Here is a 21786-nt window from a genome sequence, read left to right as displayed (position 1 = left end):
AGCAAGAAGTGACGCGGCCGCATGGATCACGCGACCGCGCGAAAGAGAGAAAATCGCATTGACGCGGCCACATGGCTCACGCGACCGCGCAGATGGAATAGCACAAGTGACGCGGAGGCGTGGACGACGCGCCCGCGTGGAGAAGCAAAACGCCGAATGACGCGTCCGCATGAATGACGTGATTGCGTGACATGCGCGATCTGCATAATCTGCAGAATCGCTGGGGGCGATTTTTGGCCCTGTTTCGACCCAGTTTTCGGCCGAGAAAAGCAGACTAGAGCCAGGGAACATGCAGAGACCAACAACAACATTCATTCTAGATAGTTTTAGTTTTTCAGATCTAGTTTTCCTCTCCTCTAGGTTTTCTCTCTACACACATTCATAGTTCTTAGGATTTTTAATTAGTTTTTGCATTGGGATATTGAGAAGAGTTATTACCTCATCAAGACTTCATCATTCTAGTTCGTTTTCTTTACCTGGCTTTACTATTCCATGTCCTTTAATTTATTTCAATCTTACTGTTGGATTATTTTAGAATTTATCAATACAAGAGTTATTTTTATTTTTAATTAATTCCTTTGAGTTTTATTTATCATGTCTTCCTTTAATTCCCTTTCCTATGTTATGAATTTCACATTCACAATGAGCGAGTAGTTCCCTAACTTGATGGGGAGTTGACTGAAAGGAACCCTTGAGTTGGAGTGCTCAAGGGAGAAATTGTAATTGGGTTTATTATTGGTTTGCTCTCTAGTCACTAACGCCAGTCCTTCCAAGTAAGCGGATTGGGACTTGTGAATAGAAACAGCATTCCAACTTGTTTGACTTTCCCTTAACTAGTAAGGGATAACTAAACAGAACAACCCCAATTATCGATTAATCTTGAAAGTACTGCAACAAGAATAGGGCTTCCAACTAATCTACTCCCAGTAAACAATCAAGGCTTTTATTTAAATTACATTAATTCTCTGATTTAATTTCCTGTCGTTCAACTCAAATCTTTTTTGAAAACCATCTGATTAATAAAATAGCACACTTTCCTGCAACTCGTTGGGAGACGACCTGGGATTCATACTCCCAGTATTTTAATTTTAATTTCTGTGACATCCTTTTAAATTGATAAGCGGATTTCTGGTTGGTTGAGGACTATACTTGCAACGCATATCTTATAACAATTCTTAACTTGCCAATTTCCGCCACGTCAGCCGACTTCGTCATGTCGGGCCCTTCTAAGTTATTTTCGTAATCCTCTTTCTTGGACCTTACTCAGGTCTCTTTCAGGGATTACTTTTTATAACTTTTATTTTTTGGCCAACTTCGTCATGTCGGGCCCTTCTAAGTTATCTTCGTAATCCTCTTTCTTGGACCTTACTCAGGTCTCTTTCAGGGATTACTTTTTATAACTTTTATGTTTTGGGCCGACTTCGTCATGTCGGGCCCTTCTAAGTTATTTTCGTAATCCTCTTTCTTGGACCTTACTCAGGTCTCTTTCAGGGATTACTTTTTATAACTTTTATGTTTTAGGCCGACTTCGTCATGTCGGGTCCTTTTAAGTTATTTTTGTAATCCTCTTTCTTGGACCTTACTCAGGTCTCTTTCAGGGATTACTTTTTATAACTTTTATGTTTTGGGCCGACTTCGTCATGTCGTGCCCTTCTAAGTTATAGTAATCCTCTTTTATTGGGTTGGCCAGACCTCTTTCCAGGGTTTACTTATAACTTTGGTCGACTGGTCCGACTTCTTAACATCGGCCAGTCTTTAAGTTATTATTTAGCAATCCATCTTATCAAGACCTCGCCAGGTCCTTTCTCCGGATCACCTTCGATAACTTCTTGCATTATTCTGTTTTCGTCTTTGCCGATTTGTAGAAGTTGGGTTCAATCCTCGTTTGGTCGACCTTTAGATGAATTTGTTTTTTATCTCTGTTGGTCTTTATCATGATCGTGCAGTGAATTTGTTTTTCACTTTCTGCCGATCTGTTGCTTTATAATCGGACGTTGAATTTTTCAGATTAATGCGTCTTGAAAACTTGTAGAACATCTAATATATTTTATTTAAAAGAAAATGCAAATATATACATGCAGAGTTTTTATCTTTTTAAGTCGGATAATTTGTGGTTCTTGCCTTGGTGCCTCATTAAAAAACCTTTTCAAGAAAAAGAGTGCATCTTATGCTAAGATCCTTTACCATCCCTAGATATAGTACCTTCTTAGGTTGCAGGCGTGCCATGACCTAGGAAGCTCTCATCCATCAAGTTCGTACAATCTGTAGTAGCCCTTCCCAAGTACTTCTATAACTCGGTAGGGTCCTTTCCAGTTTGTTGCCAGCTTTCCTTCTCCAGGTCGAGTTGTTCCGATATCGTTTCGGATTAGAATGAGGTCATTTTTGGCAAAACCTCGTGGCACCACCTTTTGATTATATTTGGAAGCCATTCGATGCTTTAGTGTTTCTTCCCTGATCCGAGCCCTTTCTTGAACTTCCGGGAGTAGATCGAGTTCTTCCCTTTGAAGCTGGGAGTTGGCTTCTTCATTATAGTGGATCACTCTAGGCGATCCTTCTTCGATCTCTACTGGGATCATTGCCTCCGTTCCGTATGCTAATCGTAAGGGTGATTCCTTTATGGTGGAATGCGGTGTTGTCCGATATGCCCATAGGACTTGTGGGAGCTCTTCAGCCCAGGCTCCCTTTGTGTCATGTAATCTTCGTTTTAGTCCAGCCAATATGACCTTGTTGGCAGCCTCGGCTTGTCCATTGGCTTGGGGATATTCTACGGAAGTGAACTGGTGTTTTATGTTCAAGTCGGCCACTAGCTTTTCTGAAGCCTGTATCTGTGAATTGGGTGCCATTGTCTGTGGTGATGGAGTATGAAACCCCGAACCTTGTGACAATGTTCCTATATAGGAATTTTCGACTTCTTTGAGCAATGGCGTTAGCTAGGGGTTCTGCCTCGATCCATTTTGTGAAATAGTCTACCCCTACTATGAGGAATTTAACTTGCCCCGATCCCTGAGGAAAGGTTCGAGAAGGTCGAGTCCCCATTTTGCGAATGGCCATGGTGAGGTCACGCTGATGAGCTCTTCTGGGGGGCAATGTGAAAGTTGGAATGTTTTTGACAGGGTGGACATGTCTTTACGAACTCTGTGGCCTCTTTTTGTAGGGTTGGCCAGTAAAATCCTGCCCGGAGTACTTTTTTAGTAAGTGCTTGTGCTCCGAGATGATTGCCACAAATGTCACTGTGTATTTCTTCTAGAACTTCCTTTGTGTTGGAAGTCGGCACACATTTTAACAATGGTATTGAGATCCCTCTTTAGTATAGAGTATTATTTATGATAGTGTAGTGTTGTGCCTCCCGTTTTAACCTATTTGCCTCCTTTTCACCTGTGGGGAGTGTTTCTGTTTTGAGGTATTTAATTATGGGGGTCATCCATCCTTGATCCTGACCTGTTATAGTTAGGATTTTTTCTTTTTCCGAGATTGACGGAGAATGCAGCATTTCTTGGATGAGGTTTCTATTGTTGCCCCCTGATTTGGTGCTGGCTAGTTTTGAGAGTGCATCAGCTCGGGCTTTCTGTTCTCGGGGTATGTGACGGACTTTATATTCTCCTATCTGTCCAAGCTGTTCCCTGGTTTTGTCCAAATATTTCTTCATGGTGGGATCTCTAGCATGGTAGCTCCCTGCTATTTGTGAAGTGACTACTTGTGAATCACTGAAGATGATAAGCTTTTGAGCTCAAACCTCTCTAGCCAGCTTCAAACCAGCTAGTAGTGCCTCATATTCTGCTTGGTTGTTTGAGGCAGGGAACCCGAATTTGAGGGAGAGTTCGATTTGGGTTCCTTGATCGCTTTCGATTATCACGCCTGCGCCGCTTCCAGTTTTATTTGAGGAACCATCCACGTAGAGACTCCATTCTGTGGGGGGTTCCGGGGTGTCCATAAATTCTGCGATGAAGTCGGCCAGGTATTGTGACTTAATAGCTGTCAGAGCTTCGTATTGAAGATCAAATTCGGACAACTCGACTGCCCATTGCAAAATCCTACCCGCTAGATCTGTTTTCTGCAAAATCCCTTTTATAGGCTGGTTAGTCTGAACCCTAATGATGTGGGCTTGGAAGTATTGACGAAGTCATCGAGATGTTAGTATGAGGGCGTATGCAAATTTTCCTATTTTTTGGTAGTTTAGCTCAAATCCTTGTAATTCTTTACTGATGAAGTATACGGGTTGTTGCCCACTGTCATCTTCTCGAACTAGTGCTGACGCTATTGCCCGACTTCCTACTGCGAGGTATAATGTGAGTGGTTCTCCTTCCCATGGCTGAGTTAGGATAGGTGGTTGTCCCAGGAATCTTTTGAAATCTTGGAAGGCTTTCTTACACTCTTTTGTCCATTCGAACTTTTTTCCTTTCCTTAGAGTAGTGTAGAAGGAGAGAGATCTTATTGCCGATCCAACTAGAAATCTGGACAACGCTGCCAGCCTCCCGTTGAGTTGCTGTACTTCTTTGACAGAAGTCGGGCTCTTCATGTCGAGTATGGCCCCCGGCATTTATCTGGATTTACCTTTATTCCTCTTTGTGTGAGCATAAAACCCAAGAATTTGCCAGCTTCTACTGTGAAGGTGCATTTTGCAGGATTGAGTCACATGCCATCCTTTCTTATAGTGTCGAACACCTGAGTCAGGTCGGACAATAGCATCTCCTCAGTTTGTGTCTTTATTAACATGTCGTCCACATAGACTTCCATGATTTTTCCGATTTGATAGGTAAAGATTTTGTTCATTAATCTCTGATAAGTAGCTCCCGCGTTTTTGAGACCAAAAGGCATGACAATGTAGCAGTAGTTTGCTTTTGGGGTTAAGAATGAAGTTTTTTCTTGGTCGGGTGGATACATTGGGATTTGGTTGTATCCCGAGTATGCGTCCATAAATGAGAGGTATTTATATCCGGAGGAGGCATCTACCAGAGCGTCGATACTTGGGAGTGGTGATGAGCGGATAATTTATACACTTTTTGGCATTGTTTTTAGGTAGTTTTTAATATGTTTTAGTCACTTTTTATTATATTTTTTATTAGTTTTTAAATAAAAATTACATTTCTGGACTTTACTATGAGTTTGTGTATTTTTCTGTGATTTCAGGTAATTTCTGGCTGAAATTGAGGGAGCTGAGCAAAAAATCTGATTTAGGCTGAAAAAGGACTGCTGATGCTGTTGGATTCTGACCTCCCTGCACTCAAAATGGATTTTTTGGAGCTACATGAGTCCAAATGGCGCGCTCTCAATTGCGTTGGAAAGTAGACATCCAGGGATTTCCAGCAATATATAATAGTCCATACTTTGCTCAAGGATAAACGACATAAACTGGCGTTCAACGCCAGTTTCATGTTGCATTCTGGCGATAAACGCCAGAAACATGTTACAAGTTAGAGTTAAATGCCAGAAACAGGTTACAACCTGGCGTTTAACTCTGGAAATAGCCTAGGCACGTGTAAAGCTCAAGTCTCAGCCCCAGCACACACCAAGTGGGCCCCAGAAGTGGATTTCTGCACTATCTATCTTAGTTTACTCATTTTCTGTAAACCTAGGTTACTAGTTTAGTATTTAAACAACTTTTAGAGATTTATTTTGTATCTCATGACATTTTTAGATCTGAACTTTGTACTCTTTGACGGCATGAGTCTCTAAACTCCATTGTTGGGGGTGAGGAGCTCTGCTGTGTCCCGAAGAATTAATGCAATTAGTTCTGTTTTCTATTCAAACACGCTTGTTTCTATCTAAGATGTTCATTCGCACTTCAATATGATGGATGTGATGATCTGTGACACTCATCACCATTCTCAACCTATGAACGCGTGCCTGACAACCACCTCCGTTCTACCTTCGATTGAATGAGTATCTCTTGGATTCCTTAATCAGAATCTTCGTGGTATAGGCTAGAATCCATTGGCAGCATTCTTGAGAATCTGGAAAGTCTAAACCTTGTCTGTGGTATTCCGAGTAGGATTCAGGGAATGAATGACTGTGACGAGCTTCAAACTCACAAGGGTTGGGCGTAGTGACAGACGCAAAAGGGTCAATGGATCCTATTCCAGCATGAGTGAGAACCGACAGATGATTAGCCGTGCGGTGACAGCACACCTGGACCATTTTCCCTGAGAGGACGAATGGTAGCCATTGACAACGGTGATCCACCAACACACATCTTGCCATAGGAGGAATGATGAGCGGATAATTTATACGCTTTTTGGCATTGTTTTTAGTATGTTTTTAGTAGGATCTAGTTACTTTTAGGGATGTTTTCATTAGTTTTTATGTTAAATTCACATTTCTGGACTTTACTATGAGTTTGTGTATTTTTCTGTGATTTCAGGTATTTTCTGGCTGAAATTGAGGGACTTGAGCAAAAATCAGATTCAGAGGTTGAAGAAGGACTACTGATGCTGTTGGATTCTGACTTCCCTACACTCAAAGTGGATTTTCTGGAGCTACAGAACTCGAAATGGCGCGCTTCCAATTGCGTTGGAAAGTAGACATCCAGGGCTTTCCAGAAATGTATAATATTCAATACTTTTTCCAAGTTTAGACGATGCAAACTGGCATTCAACGCCAGTTCTCTGCCCAATTCTGGCGTCCAGCGCCAGAAACAAGTTGCAAAGTGGAGTTCAACGCTCAAACTGGCACCAAAACTGGCGTTCAACTCCAGGAATGACCTCTACACATGTAACACTCAAGCTCAGCCCAAGCACACACCAAGTGGGCCCCGGAAGTGGATTTATGCATCAATTACTTACTTCTGTAAACCCTAGTAGCTAGCTTATTATAAATAGGACTTTTTACTATTGTATTAGAGATCTTTGGTCTCAGTTTTAATCCATTTTTCATCTTAAGAGACTATTGATCACGTTTTGAAGGCTGGCCTCTCGGCCATGCCTGGACCTTTCACTTATGTATTTCCAACGATAGAGTTTCTGCACTCCATAGATTAAGGTGTGGAGCTCTGCTGTTCCTCAATGATTAATGCAAAGTACTACTATTTTCTATTCAACTCATCTTATTTCGCTTCTAAGATATTCATTCGCACTTCAACCTGAATGTGATGAACGTGACAATCATCATCATTCCCTATGAACGCGTGCCTGACAACCACTTCCTTCTACATTAGATTGAATGAGTATCTCTTAGATCTCTTAATCAGAATCTTCGTGGTGTAAGCTAGAATGATGGTGGCATTCAAGAGAATCCGGAAAGTCTAAACCTTGTCTGTGGTATTCCGAGTAGGATTCAATGATTGAATGACTGTGACGAGCTTCAAACTCGCGAGTGCTGGCCGTAGTGACAGACGCAAAAGGAGGGTGAATCCTATTCCAGCATGATCGGGAACTGACAGATGAATAGCCGTGCCGTGACAGGGCATTTGGATCATTTTCCCGAGAGAAGACCGAAAGTAGCCATTGACAATGGTGATGCATTACATAAAGCCAGCCATGGAAAGGAGTAAGACTGATTGGATGAAGATAGCAGGAAAGCAGAGGTTTAGAGGAACGAAAGCATCTCTATTCGCTTATCTGAAATTCTCACCAATGATTTACATAAGTATTTCTATCACTATTTTATTAATTATTTTTGAAAACCCCATTACTATTTTATATCCGCCTGACTGAGATTTACAAGGTGACCATAGCTTGCTTCATACCAACAATCTCCGTGGGATTCGACCCTTACTAACGTAAGGTATTACTTGGACGACCCAGTGCACTTGCTGGTTAGTTGTGCGAAGTTGTGAACCATGGTATTGGCATCATGTTTTTGGCGCTATTACCAGGGAAAGAAAGAGCGATGAATTTTACATAATCAAAGTGTAATCACAATTTCTGCGCACCAAGTTTTTGGCGCCGTTGCCGGGAATTGTTCGAGTTTGGACAACTGACGGTTCATCTTATTGCTCAGATTAGGTAATTTTCTTTTTGTTTTATTTTCAAAAAGTTTTCAAAATTTTCTCCTTTGTTTTCGAAAAAAAAATTTTTTTTTAAATAAATGTTTTCAAAAAAATATTTTTTTTCAGAATTTTTAAGAATGAATTCTAGTGTTTCATGAAGCATGTTGAAGCCTATCTGGCTGTAAAGCCATACCCAAACTGCTTTGGGATTGGTCTTCAATTAATCACCTCAATGGAGCCATGCCCAATCCTTCTGGATAGGATATGTCAGGCGTGTCATGTCTGAGTTACATACTAAAGCTTGGCTGGCTATTAAGCCATGCCTGACCCTTTGATTGGAGCTTTAGACTAAAAAGTATAAGATTCCTAGAATTCATATTAAAAATTTTGGAATCCTTATTTTTGTTTTTCAAATAATTTTCGAAAAAATATAAAAAAATTTATAAAATCATAAAAATCAAAAATATTTTTGTGTTCTTGTTTGAGTCTTGAGTCATGTTATAAGTTTGGTGTCAATTGCATATTCATTTTGCACTTTTCGAAAATTCATGCATTCATGGTGTTCTTCATGATCTTCAAGTTGTTCTTGGTAAGTCTTCTTGTTTGATCTTGATGTTTTCTTGTTTTGTGTTGTATGGTGTTTTTCATATGCATTCTTGAATTCTTAGTGTCTAAGCATTAAAGAATTCTAAGTTTGGTGTCTTGCATGTTTTCTTTGCATTAAAAATTTTTCAAAAATGTGTTCTTGATGTTCATCATGATCTTCATAGTGTTCTTGGTGTTCATCTTGACATTCATAGCATTCTTGCATGCATTCATTGTTTTGATCCATAACTTGCATGCATTGCATCATTTTTCTTGTTTTTCTTCTCTCTCTTCACTAAAAATTCAAAAATAAAAAAAATATCTTTCCCTTCTTCTCTCTCAAAATTTCAAAAATTAGATTTGACTTTTTCAAAAATTTTTAAAATCTAGTTGTTTTTATGAGTCAAATCAAATTTTCAATTTAAAAATCTTATCTTTTTCAAAATCTTTTTCAAAAATCAAATCTTTTTCATTTTTCTTAGTTATTTTTGAAAATTATAAAAATATTTTTCAAAAATCTTTTTCTTATTTTTATATCAAATTTTCGAAAATAACAATAACAATTAATGTTTTGATTCAAAAATTTCAAGTTTGTTACTTACTTGTTAAGAAAGATTGAAACTTTAAGTTCTAGAATCATATCTAGTGATTTCTTGTGAATCAAGTCATTAATTGTGATTTTAAAAATCAAATCTTTTTCAAAACAAATTTCAATCATATCTTTTCAAAAATATCTTCTTATCTTATCTTTTTCAAAAATATGATTTCAAAATATCTTTTCTAACTTCCTAACTTCTTATCTTCTCAAAATTTGTTTCAACTAACTAACTAACTTTTTGTTTATTTCTTATCTTTTTCAAAACTACCTAACTAACTCTCTCTCTCTCATTTTCGAAAATCCCTTCCCTCTTTTTCAAAATTTCTTTTTAATTAACTAATTATTTTAATTTTTAAATCTTAATTTTCAAAAACCACTAACCTTTTTCAAAAACTATTTTCGAAAATCACTAACTCTTTTTCAAAAATTATTTTCGAAAATCCTCTCCCTCTCTCATCTTATTCTATTTATTTATTCATTTACTAACATCTCTTCCTCATATCACTCACCAAATTCGAACCCCCTCTTCTATCTGTGTTCGAATTTTTCCTCTTCTCTCCTTCTACTAACAATAAGGAACCTCTTTACTGTGACATAGAGGATTCTTCTTCTTTTCTTTTTCTCTTCTCTTTCTTATGAGCAGGGACAAAGAAAAAGGCATTCTTGTTGAAGCTGATCCAGAACCTGAAAGGACTCTGAAAAGAAAACTAAGAGAAGCTAAATTACAACAATCCAGAGACAACCTTATTGAAAATTTCGAACAAGTAAAGGAGATGGCAGCTGAACCTAACAACAATAATGCAAGGAGAATGCTTGGTGACTTTACTGCACCTAATTCCAATTTACATGGAAGAAGCATCTCCATTCCTGCCATTGGAGCAAACAACTTTGAGCTGAAACCTCAGCTAGTTTCTCTGATGTAGCAGAACTGCAAGTTTCATGGACTTCCATCTGAAGATCCTTTTCAGTTCTTAACTGAATTCTTGCAGATATGTGATACTGTTAAGACTAATTGAGTAGATCCTGAAGTCTACAGGCTCAAGCTTTTCCCTTTTGCTGTAAGAGACAGAGCTAGAGTGTGGTTGGACTCTCAACCCAAAGATAGCCTGAACTCTTGGGATAAGCTGGTCACGGCTTTCTTAGCCAAGTTCTTTCCTCCTCAAAAGCTGAGCAAGCTTAGAGTAGATGTTCAAACCTTTAAACAAAAAGATGGTGAATCCCTCTATGAAGCTTGGGAAAGATACAAACAGTTGACCAAAAAGTGTCCCTCTGACATGCTTTCAGAATGGACCATCCTGGATATATTCTATGATGGTTTGTCTGAGTTATCAAAGATGTCATTGGATACTTCTGCAGGTAGATCCATTCACCTAAAGAAAACGCCTGCAGAAGCTCAAGAACTCATTGACATGGTTGCTAATAACCAGTTCATGTACACTTCTGAGAGGAATCCTGTGAGTAATGGGACGCCTATGAAGAAGGGAGTTCTTGAAGTTGATACTCTGAATGCCATATTGGCTCAGAACAAAATATTGACTTAGCAAGTCAATATGATTTCTCAGAGTCTGAATGGAATGCAAGCTACATCCAACAGTACTCAAGAGGCTTCTTATGCAGAAGAAGCTTATGATCCTGAATACCCTGCAATAGTAGAGGTGAATTACTTAGGTGAACCTTATGGAAACACCTATAATCCATCATGGAGAAATCATCCAAATTTCTCATGGAAGGATCAAAAGCCTCAACAAGGCTTTAATAATGGTGGAAGAAACAGGTTTAGCAATAGCAAGCCTTTTCCATCATCCACTCAGCAACAGACAGAAAACTCTGAACAAAATACTTCTAATTTAGCAAATTTAGTCTCTGATCTATATAAGGCCACTGTGAGTTTCATGAATGAAACAAGGTCTTCCATTAGAAATTTGGAAGCACAAGTGGGCCAGCTGAGTAAAAGGATCACTGAAATCCCTCCTAGTACTCTTCCAAGCAATACAGAAGAGAATCCAAAAGGAGAGTGCAAGGCCATTGACATAAGCACCATGGCCGAACCTGTTAGGGAAGGAAAGGACATGAATCCCAAGGAGGAAGACCTCCTGGGATGTCCAGTGATCAATAAGGAGCTTCCCTCTGAGGAACCAAAGGACTCTGAGGCTCATCCAGAGACCATAGAGATTCCATTGAACCTCCTTATACCATTCATGAGCTCTGATGAGTATTCCTCTTCTGAAGAGAATGAGGATGTTACTAAAGAGCAAACTGCCAAGTTTCTTGGTGCAATCATGAAGCTGAATGCCAAATTATTTGGTATTGAAACTTGGGAAGATGAACCTCCCTTGTTCACCAATGAACTAAGTGATCTGGATCAACTGACATTGCCTCAGAAGAGACAGGATCCTGAAAAGTTCATAATACCTTGTACCATAGGCACCATGATCTTTAAGGCTCTGTGTGACCTTGGTTCAGGAATAAACCTCATGCCCCTCTCTGTAATAGAGAAACTGGGAATCTATGGGGTGCAAGCTACTAAAATCTCATTAGAGATGGCAGACAATTCAAGAAAACAGGCTTATGGACAAGTAGAGGACGTGTTAGTAAAGGTTGAAGGCCTTTACATCCCTACTGATTTCATAGTCCTGGATACTGGAAAGGAAGAGGATGAATCCATCATCCTAGGAAGACCTTTCCTAGCCACAGCAAGAGCTGTGATTGATCTGGACAGAGGAGAATTAATCCTTCAATTGAATAAGGACAACCTTGTGTTTACAACTCAAGGATCTTTCTCTGCATCCATGGAGAGGAAGCATAAAAAGCTTCTCTCAAAGCAGAGTCAAACAAAGCCCCCACAGTCAAACTCTAAGTTTGGTGTTGGGAGGCCACAACCAAACTCTAAGTTTGGTGTTGAACTCCCATATCCAAACTCTAAGTTTGGTGTTGGAGAGTCTCAACAATGCTCTGAACATCTGTGAGGCTCCATGAGAGTCCACTGTCAAGCTATTGACATTAAAGAAGTGCTTGTTGGGAGGCAACCCAATTTTTATTTATCTAACTATATTTTTCTTAGTTATATGTCTTTATAGGTTCATGATCATGTAGAGTCACAAAATAAATATAAAAATTGAAAACGGAATCAAAAACAGCAGAAGAAAAATCACACCCTGGAGGAAGCATCTGCCTGGCGTTCAACGCCAGAACAGAGCATGGTTTTGGCGCTGAACGCCCAAAATGGGCAGTATCTGGGCGCTGAACGCCCAAAATGGGCATCATCTGAGCACTGAACGCCAGAATTGCACCCTGGAGAGGAGCTGGCGCTGAACGCCCAGAACAAGCATGGTTCTGGCGTTCAACGCCAGAAATGGGCAACAAATGGGCGTTGAACGCCCAAAATGGGCACCAACCTGGCGCTGAACGCCCAGAGTTGTGTGCAAGGGCATTTTACATGCCTAATTTGGTGCATGGTTGTAAATCCTTGAACACCTCAGGATCTGTGGACCCCACAGGATCCCCACCTACCTCCACTCACTTCTTCTCATCCCTCACCACTCTCTTTCACACAATCCCATAAACACTCTTCCCCAAAACCCTTCACCAATCACCTCCATCCCTCTTCCCCATCACCTCTTCACCACTCACATCCATCCACTCTTCCCCATAAACCTACCTCATAAACTCCACCTACCTTCAAAATTCAAAATCAATTTCTAACCCAAACCCACCCTATATGGCCGAAACTTAACCCCCCTCCCTCCCTTATATAAAGCCTTCCATTCTTCCTTATTTTCACACAACACAACCCTCTCTTCTCTTCTTGGCCGAAACACAACCCCTTCTCCCTCTCCTCCATTTTTTCTTCTTCTTCTTCATCTATTCTTTCTTCTCTTGCTCGAGGGCGAGCAAAATTCTAAGTTTGGTGTGGTAAAAGCATAAGCTTTTTGTTTTTCCATTACTATTGATGGCACCTAAGACCGGAGAATCCTCTAGAAATGGGAAAGGGAAGACAAAAGCTTCCACCTCCGAGTCATGGGAGATGGAAAGGTTCATCTCCAAAGCCCATCAAGACCACTTCTATGATGTTGTGGCCAAGAAGAAGGTGATCCCCGAGGTCCCTTTCAAACTCAAAAGAAATGAGTATCCGGAGATCCGACATGAAATTCAAAGACGAGGTTGGGAAGTTCAAACAAATCCCATCCAACAAGTCGGCATCCTAATGGTTCAAGAGTTCTATGCCAATGCATGGATTACCAAGAACCATGATCAAAGTAAGAACCCGGATCCAAAGAACTATGTTACAATGGTTCGGGGGAAATACTTAGATTTTAGTCCGGAAAATGTGAGGTTGGCGTTCAACTTGCCAAACATGGAAGAGAACGCACGCCCCTACACAAGGAGAGTCAACTTTGGTCAAAGGTTGGACCAAGTCCTCATGGACATATGTGTAGAAGGAGCTCAATGGAAGATTGACTCAAAAGGCAAACCGGTTCAACTAAGAAGACTGGACCTTAAGCCTGCAGCTAGAGGATGGTTGGAGTTCATTCAATGCTCAATCATTCCCACTAGCAACCGGTCTGAAGTTACTATAGACCGGGCCATCATGATCCATAGCATCATGATTGGAGAAGAGGTGGAAGTTCATGAGATTATACCTCAAGAACTCTACAAGGTGGCTGATAAGTCCTCCACTATGGCAAGGTTAGCCTTTCCTCACCTCATTTGCCACCTATGCAATTCGGCTGGGATTGACATAGAGGGAGATATCCTCATTAAAGAGGACAAGCCCATCACTAAGAGAAAGATGGAGCAAGCAAGAGAGCCCATTCATGGAGCTCAAGAGGTGTATGAAGCTCATCACCATGAGATCCCGGAGATGCCTCAAATGCACTTTCCTCCACAAAACTATTGGGAGCAAATCAACACTTCCCTAGGAGAATTGAGTTCCAATATGGGACAACTAAGGGTGGAACATCAAGAGCACTCCATCATCCTTCATGAAATAAGAGAATATCAAAAAGCAATGAGGGAGGAGCAACAAAGACAAGGAAGAGACATAGAAGAGCTCAAGGACATAATTGGTTCCTCAAGAAGAAAACGCCACCATCACAAAGGTGGACTCATTCCTTGTTCTTACATTCTCTGTTTTTTGTTTTCTATGTTAAGTGCTTATCTGTGTTTGTGTCTTCATTACATGATCATTAGTAGTTAGTAACTTTGTCTTAAAGTTATGAATGTCCTATGAATCCATCACCTCTCTTAAATGAAAAATGTTTTAATTCAAAAGAACAAGAAGTACATGAGTTTCGAATTTATTCTTGAACTTAGTTTAATTATATTGATGTGGTGACAATGCTTCTTGTTTTCTGAATGAATGCTTGAACAGTGCATATGTCTTTTGAAGTTATTGTTTAAGAATGTTAAATATGTTGGCTCTTGAAAGAATGATGACTAGGAGACATGTTATTTGATAATCTGAAAAATCATAAAAATGATTCTTGAAGCAAGAAAAAGCCGCAAAGAACAAAGCTTGCAGAAAAAAATGAAATAGGCAAAAAAAATAGAAAAAAAAAAGCAGAAAAAGCCAAAAGCTCTTAAAACCAAGAGGCAAGAGCAAAAAGCCAATAACCCTTAAAACCAAAAGGCAAGGGAAAATAAAAAGGATCCCAAGGCTTTGAGCATCAGTGGATAGGAGGGCCTAAAGGAATAAAATCCTGGTCTAAGCGGCTAAACCGAGCTGTCCCTAACCATGTGCTTGTGGCATGTAGGTGTCAAGTGAAAACTTGAGACTGAGCGGTTAAAGTCAAGGTCCAAAGCAAAAAAAGAGTGTGCTTAAGAACCCTGGACACCTCTAATTGGGGACTTTAGCAAAGCTGAGTCACAATCTGAAAAGGTTCACCCAATTATGTGTCTGTGGCATTTATGTATCCGGTGGTAATACTGGAAAACAAAGTGCTTAGGGCCACGGCCAAGACTCATAAAATAGATGTGTTCAAGAATCATCATACTGAACTAGGAGAATCAATAACACTATCTGAACTCTGAGTTCCTATAGATGCCAATCATTCAGAACCTCAATGGATAAAGTGAGATGCCAAAACTATTCAAGAGGCAAAAAGCTACAAGTCCCACTCATCTGATTGAAGCTATGTTTCATTGATAGTTTGGAATTTATAGTATATTCTCTTCTTTTTTATCCTATTTGATTTTCAGTTGCTTGGGGACAAGCAACAATTTAAGTTTGGTGTTGTGATGAGCGGATAATTTATACGCTTTTTGGCATTGTTTTTAGTATGTTTTTAGTAGGATCTAGTTACTTTTATGCACTCAAAGTGGATTTTCTGGAGCTACAGAACTCGAAATGGCACACTTCCAATTGCGTTGGAAAGTAGACATCCAGGGATTTCCAGCAATATATAATAGTCCATAATTCGCTCAAGTTTAGATGACGCAAACTGGCGTTCAATGCTAGTTCTCTGCCCAATTCTGGCGTCCAGCGCCAGAAACAAGTTGCAAAGTGGAGTTCAACGCCCAAACTGGCGTTCAACTCCAGGAATGACCTCTACACGTGTAACACTCAAGCTCAGCCCAAGCACACACCAAGTGGGCCCCGGAAGTGGATTTATGCATCAATTACTTACTTCTGTAAACCCTAGTAGCTAGCTTATTATAAATAGGACTTTTTACTATTGTATTAGAGATCTTTGGTCTCAGTTTTAATCCATTGTTCATCTTAGGAGACTATTGATCACGTTTTGAAGGCTGGCCTCTCGGCCATGCCTGGACCTTTCACTTATGTATTTCCAACGGTAGAGTTTCTGCACTCCATAGATTAAGGTGTGGAGCTCTGCTGTTCCTCAAAGATTAATGCAAAGTACTACTATTTTCTATTCAACTCATCTTATTTCGCTTCTAAGATATTCATTCGCACTTCAACCTGAATGTGATGAACGTGACAATCATCATCATTCCCTATGAACGCGTGCCTGACAACTACTTCCGTTCTACATTAGATTGAATGAGTATCTCTTAGATCTCTTAATCAGAATCTTCGTGGTGTAAGCTAGAATGATGGTGGCATTCAAGAGAATCCGGAAAGTCTAAACCTTGTCTGTGGTATTCCGAGTAGGATTCAATGATTGAATGACTGTGACGAGCTTCAAACTCGCGAGTGCTGGGCGTAGTGACAGACGCAAAAGGAGGGTGAATCCTATTCCAGCATGATCGGGAACCGACAGATGAATAGCCGGGCCGTGACAGGGTGCGTTGACCATATTTACTGAGAGGATAGGATGTAACCATTGACAAGGGTGATGCCTCCAGACGATTAGCCGTGCCGTGACAGGGCATTTGGATCATTTTCCCGAGAGAAGACCGAAAGTAGCCATAGACAATGGTGATGCATTACATAAAGCCAGCCATGGAAAGGAGTAAGACTAATTGGATGAAGATAGCAGAAAAGCAGAGGTTCAGAGGAACGAAAGCATCTCTATTTGCTTATCTGAAATTCTCACCAATGATTTACATAAGTATTTCTATCACTATTTTATTAATTATTTTCGAAAACCCCATTACTATTTTATATCCGCCTGACTGAGATTTACAAGGTGACCATAGCTTGCTTCATACCAACAATCTCCGTGGGATTCGACCTTTACTCACGTAAGGTATTACTTGGACGACCCAGTGCACTTGCTGGTTAGTTGTGCGAAGTTGTGAACCATGGTATTGGCATCATGTTTTTGGCGCCATTACCAGGGAAAGAAAGAGCGATGAATTTTACATAATCAAAGTGTAATCACAATTTCTGCGCACCAAGGAACCTTGCGTGCGTGAAGAAGAAGACAGGGGGAAAGCAGACATTCATAAGACAAAGCATCTCCAAAACTCCAACATATTCTCCATTACTGCATAACAAGTATTTATTTCATGCTCTTTTATTTTTCGCAATTCAGACTGATAATCATAATTAATCTCCTGACTAAGATTTACAAGATAACCATAGATTGCTTCAAGCCAACAATCTCCGTGGGATCGACCCTTACTCACGTAAGGTATTACTTGGACGACCCAGTGCACTTGCTGGTTAGTGGTACGTAGTTGTGAAAAGTGTGAATCACAATTTCATGCGCCAAGTTTTTGGCACCGTTACCGGGGATTGTTCGAATTTGGACAACTGACGGTTTATTTTGTTGCTTAGATTAGGAAAAAATTATCTTTTTAGTTTAGAGTCACTAAAATTGCGTCTTCTATTATTATTTTTGGTTTAAATTTTCTTTTTAATCCTTATTTTCTCTTTTTATATTTTTCGAAAATTTTTATAAACTAATAATTGAGTTTTTTCTGTTTGAGTTTAGTTTCTTATTTTAAGTTTGGTGTCAATTGCATGTTTTTATTTTCTGTTAAATTTTCGAATTTGTGTTCATTGTTCTTTCTTAATCTTCAAGTTATTCTTGCTATTTTTCTTGTTTGATCTTTAGTTTTTCCTGTTCTGTGTATTTTCTTGTTTTTCTTGTGCTTTTTTCAAAATATCAGTTTTCAAAAAATTTTTATTTATTAAATACCTTGTTAAAACACGTTAAATTTATAGCTCAATTGGCTAGAGCATTGTGCTTATGTTCTTGGTAATTGGATATCTCCCTTTTAAAATCTTTTTTCAAAAATAATTTTTCTTTGATTAAATCGTGTGCCAAACTTTAAGTTTGGTGTTTTCTTGTTAATTTTTCTTTGGTTTTCAAAAATTTTATTTTGGTTTTCTAAAAATTTTAAGTTTGGTGTTCTATCTTCATGTTCTTCTTATCCTTGTGAGTCTTCAAAGTGTTCTTGAGTCTTCCTTGTGTTTTGATCTTAAAATTTTTAAGTTTGGTGTTCCTTGGTATTTTTCCTCAAAGTTTTCGAAAATAAGGAGGATTAGATCTAAAAAATTTTTAAGTTTGTGTCTTTTTATTGTTTTTCTCTTTCTTCATTAAATTCAAAAATATTTTCCCTTTTTATTCTAATTGATTTTTGAAATTTTCCTTTAAAAATTCAGATTTTTATTTTAAAATTTCTATTTTATCTTATCTTAGTTTTAAAAATTTCAAAATTCAAATTTTTTTTTCAAAAAAATCATATCTTTTTCAAAATTTTATCTTATCTTATTTCAAATTTCAAATTTCAACTTTCAAAATTTCAAAATTCAAATTTCAAAATTTAAAATTCAAAATCTAATTTTCAAATTTAAAAATAAAATCTTTTCAAAATTTAAATATTTTTCAAATCCTTATCTTATATTGTTGACTTTTTCGAAATTTCAAATTCAATTTTCAAATTTCAACTTTCAAATTTCAAATTTCAAATTTCAAAATTTAATTTTCAAATTTAAAATTTAAATTTCGAAACTTATTAATTTAAATTTCTTATCTTCTCTTACCTAGCTTATCTTATCTTTTCTAATCTCAAATCTTAAATTCAAATCTTTTTCACATCTTTTCCTTTTATTTATTTTATTTTATTTTCTTACAAGTATATTTAATTTTAAGACATATCTTTTTCAAAACTTCCTAACCAATTTCTCTCTCTTCAATTTTTTTTTGAAAATCCTCACCTACATCTTTTTCAAATCTTTTTAATTAATTGATTTAGTTTTCAATTTTCTTTTATTTCTTTTTCTTCAAATTTTCAAAATTATAGTCAATTTTTCATTTATTTTATTTTATTTTATTTTCGGTTTTCAAAAAGAAAATTATTTGCAATCTGCATCATTTCCTTTTCTCCATCATGGATCTAAGTGGAAATGAACAGTCCAGAAGGACTCTGGGATCATATGCTAATCCCACTACTGCTGCATATGGGAGTAGTATCTATATACCTCCCATCAAAGCAGGCAGCTTTGAGCTGAATCCTCAGCTCATTGTCATGGTGCAGCAAAATTGCCAGTATTCCGGTCTTCCACAGGAAGAACCTACTGAGTTTCTGGCACAATTCTTGCAAATTGCTGACACAGTACGTGACAAGGAGGTAGATCAAGATGTATACAGACTGTTACTGTTTCCATTTGCTGTAAAAGATCAAGCTAAAAGGTGGTTAAATAACCAACCCACAACAAGCATAAGGACATGGAAACAGTTATCAGACAAATTCTTGAATCAATATTTCCCTCCAAAAAGGATGACACAGCTAAGGCTGGACATCCAAGGCTTTAAACAAAAGGATGATGAATCCCTTTATAATGCCTGGGAGAGGTACAGAGGGATGCTAAAGAAATGCCCCTCTGAAATGTTTTTGGAGTGGGTGCAATTAGACATCTTCTACTATGGGCTTACAGAAGGAGCTTAGATGTCCTTAGACCACTCAGCTGATGGATCTATACACATGAGGAAAACTATTGAAGAGGCTCAAGAGCTTATTGAAGACAAAGCATCTGTACATAAGTAATGGGTCCTCCATAAAAGAAGAAGACAAAGCAGTGTCTACTGAACTTGGTCCTCCAGAACAAGTTGTTGAACTCAATCAACAATTGTGCTTTCTAACAAAACAGCTAGCAGAATTCAAGGAGATGCTACAAGACACTAAAAATGCTAATAAAAATATGGAGGCACAATTGAATCAAACAAAACAGCAGTTATCAAAGCAGATAACAGAAGAGTGCCAGGCAGTTCAATTAAGAAGTGGGAAAATATTAAATACCTTGCTTCAGAGCAGCAGAAAGCCAAGGAAAGAATAATTGACAGAGGATGAGCAAAATATCATCCAAAATCCCTCTGAGGACAGTAAGAATCCAGAGAGAAACAATTCTGGCGTTCAAACGCCAGAAACAGGCAAGGAGCTGGCGTTAAGCGCCCAATGGAAGCTCAGTTCTGGCATTCAAATGCCAGGAACAGGTAAGAAGCTGGCGTCCAACGCCAATTAAGCTTCTAACCCTGGCATCCAAACGCCAATGAAGGATCAGACACACACAAGTGCTGATAGCAACCCTTCTAAAAAGGCTCCTCCAACCACCTCTGTAGGAAATATACCTGCAGCAACTAAGGTTGAGGAATACAAAGCCAAGATACCTTATCCTCAAAAACTCTGCCAGGAGGAGCAGGATAAGCAATTTGCCCGCTTTGTAGACTATCTCAGGACTCTTGAAATAAAGATTCCGTTTACAGAGGCACTTGAGCAAATACCTTCTTATGCCAAGTTCATGAAAGAGATCTTGAGCCATAAGAAGGATTGGAGAGAAACTGAAAGAGTTCTCCTCACTGAAGAATGCAGTGCAGTCATTCTGAAAAGCTTCCCAGAAAAGCTTAAAGATCCCGGGAGCTTTATGATACCATGCATATTAGAGGGTGATTGCACCAAGACAGCTTTATGTGATCTTGGGGCAAGCATCAACCTAATACCTGCATCCACTATCAGAAAGCTTGGATTAACTGAAGAAGTTAAACCAACCCGGATATGTCTCCAACTTGCTGATGGCTCCATTAAATACCCATCAGGCGTGATTGAAGATATGATTGTCAGGGTTGGGCCATTCGCCTTCCCCACTGACTTTGTAGTGCTGGAAATGGAGGAGCACAAGAGTGCTACTCTCATCCTAGGAAGTCCTTTCCTAGCAACTGGACGAACTCTCATTGACGTCCAAAAGGGGGAAGTAACCCTGAGAGTCAATGAGGATGAGTTTAAGTTGAATGCTGTCAAATCCATGCAGCATCCAGACACACCCAAAGACTGCATAAAAGTTGATCTTATTGACTCTTTAGTAGAGGAGATCAACATGGCTGAGAGTCTCAAATCAGAGCTGGAAGATATCTTTAAAGATGTTCAGCCTGATCTGGAGGATTCAGAGGAATTGAAAGAACCTCTGAAACTTTCTCAGGAAGAGGAAAAACCTCCTAAACCCGAGCTCAAACCATTACCACCATCCCTGAAATATGCATTTCTGGGAGAAGGTGACACTTTTCCAGTGATCATAAGCTCTGCTTTGAATTCACAGGAAGAGGAAGCACTACTTTAAGTGCTAAGGACACACAAGACAGCTCTTGGGTGGTCCATAAGTGACCTTAAGGGCATAAGCCCAGCTAGATGCATGCAACGGATCCTATTGGAGGATGATGCTAAGCCAGTGGTTCAACCACAGAGACGGTTAAATCCATCTATGAAGGAAGTGGTGCAGAAAGAGGTCACCAAGTTACTGGAGGCTAGGATTATTTATCCTATTTTTGATAGCCCCTGGGTGAGCCCTGTTCAAGTTTTCCCCAAAAAGGGAGGCATGACAGTGGTTCATAATGAAAAAAATGAACTGGTTCCTACAAGAACAGTTACAGGGTGGCGCATGTGTATTGACTACAGAAGGCTCAATACAGCCACCAGAAAGGATCATTTTCCTTTACCATTCATAGACCAGATGCTAGAGAGACTAGCAGGTCATGATTTTTACTGCTTTTTGGATGGCTATTTAGGTTACAACCAAATTGCAGTAGATCCCCAGGATCAAGAGAAAACTGCATTTACATGTCCATCTGGAGTATTTGCCTACAGAAGGATGCCATTTGTGCTGTGTAATGCGCTTGCAACCTTTCAGAGATGTATGCTCTCTATTTTTTCTGCTATGGTGGAAAAATTTCTGGAAGTCTTCATGGATGACTTCTCAGTATATGGAGACTCATTCAGCTCCTGTCTTGATCACCTGACACTGGTTCTGAAAAGATGCCAAGAGACTAACCTGGTT

The 21786-nt window shown here is 39.0% G+C and overlaps 1 non-coding gene across 1 annotated transcript; it reads right to left on the bottom strand.

Annotated features, from left to right (window-relative positions):
* Positions 1-10279: 10279 nt before the first annotated feature.
* LOC112768856 (small nucleolar RNA R71) lies at positions 10280-10387 on the bottom strand. Its single transcript, XR_003186238.1, has one exon. It is a non-coding gene; the product is annotated as a small nucleolar RNA R71 (small nucleolar RNA).
* Between the last annotated feature and the right edge of the window lie 11399 nt (positions 10388-21786).

This window comes from Arachis hypogaea, chromosome 17 (assembly GCF_003086295.3).
Source record: "Arachis hypogaea cultivar Tifrunner chromosome 17, arahy.Tifrunner.gnm2.J5K5, whole genome shotgun sequence".
Classification (NCBI taxonomy): Eukaryota; Viridiplantae; Streptophyta; class Magnoliopsida; order Fabales; family Fabaceae; genus Arachis; species Arachis hypogaea.
Note: the sequence above shows the minus strand (reverse complement) of the source record. Positions and strands in the feature narration are given on the sequence as shown.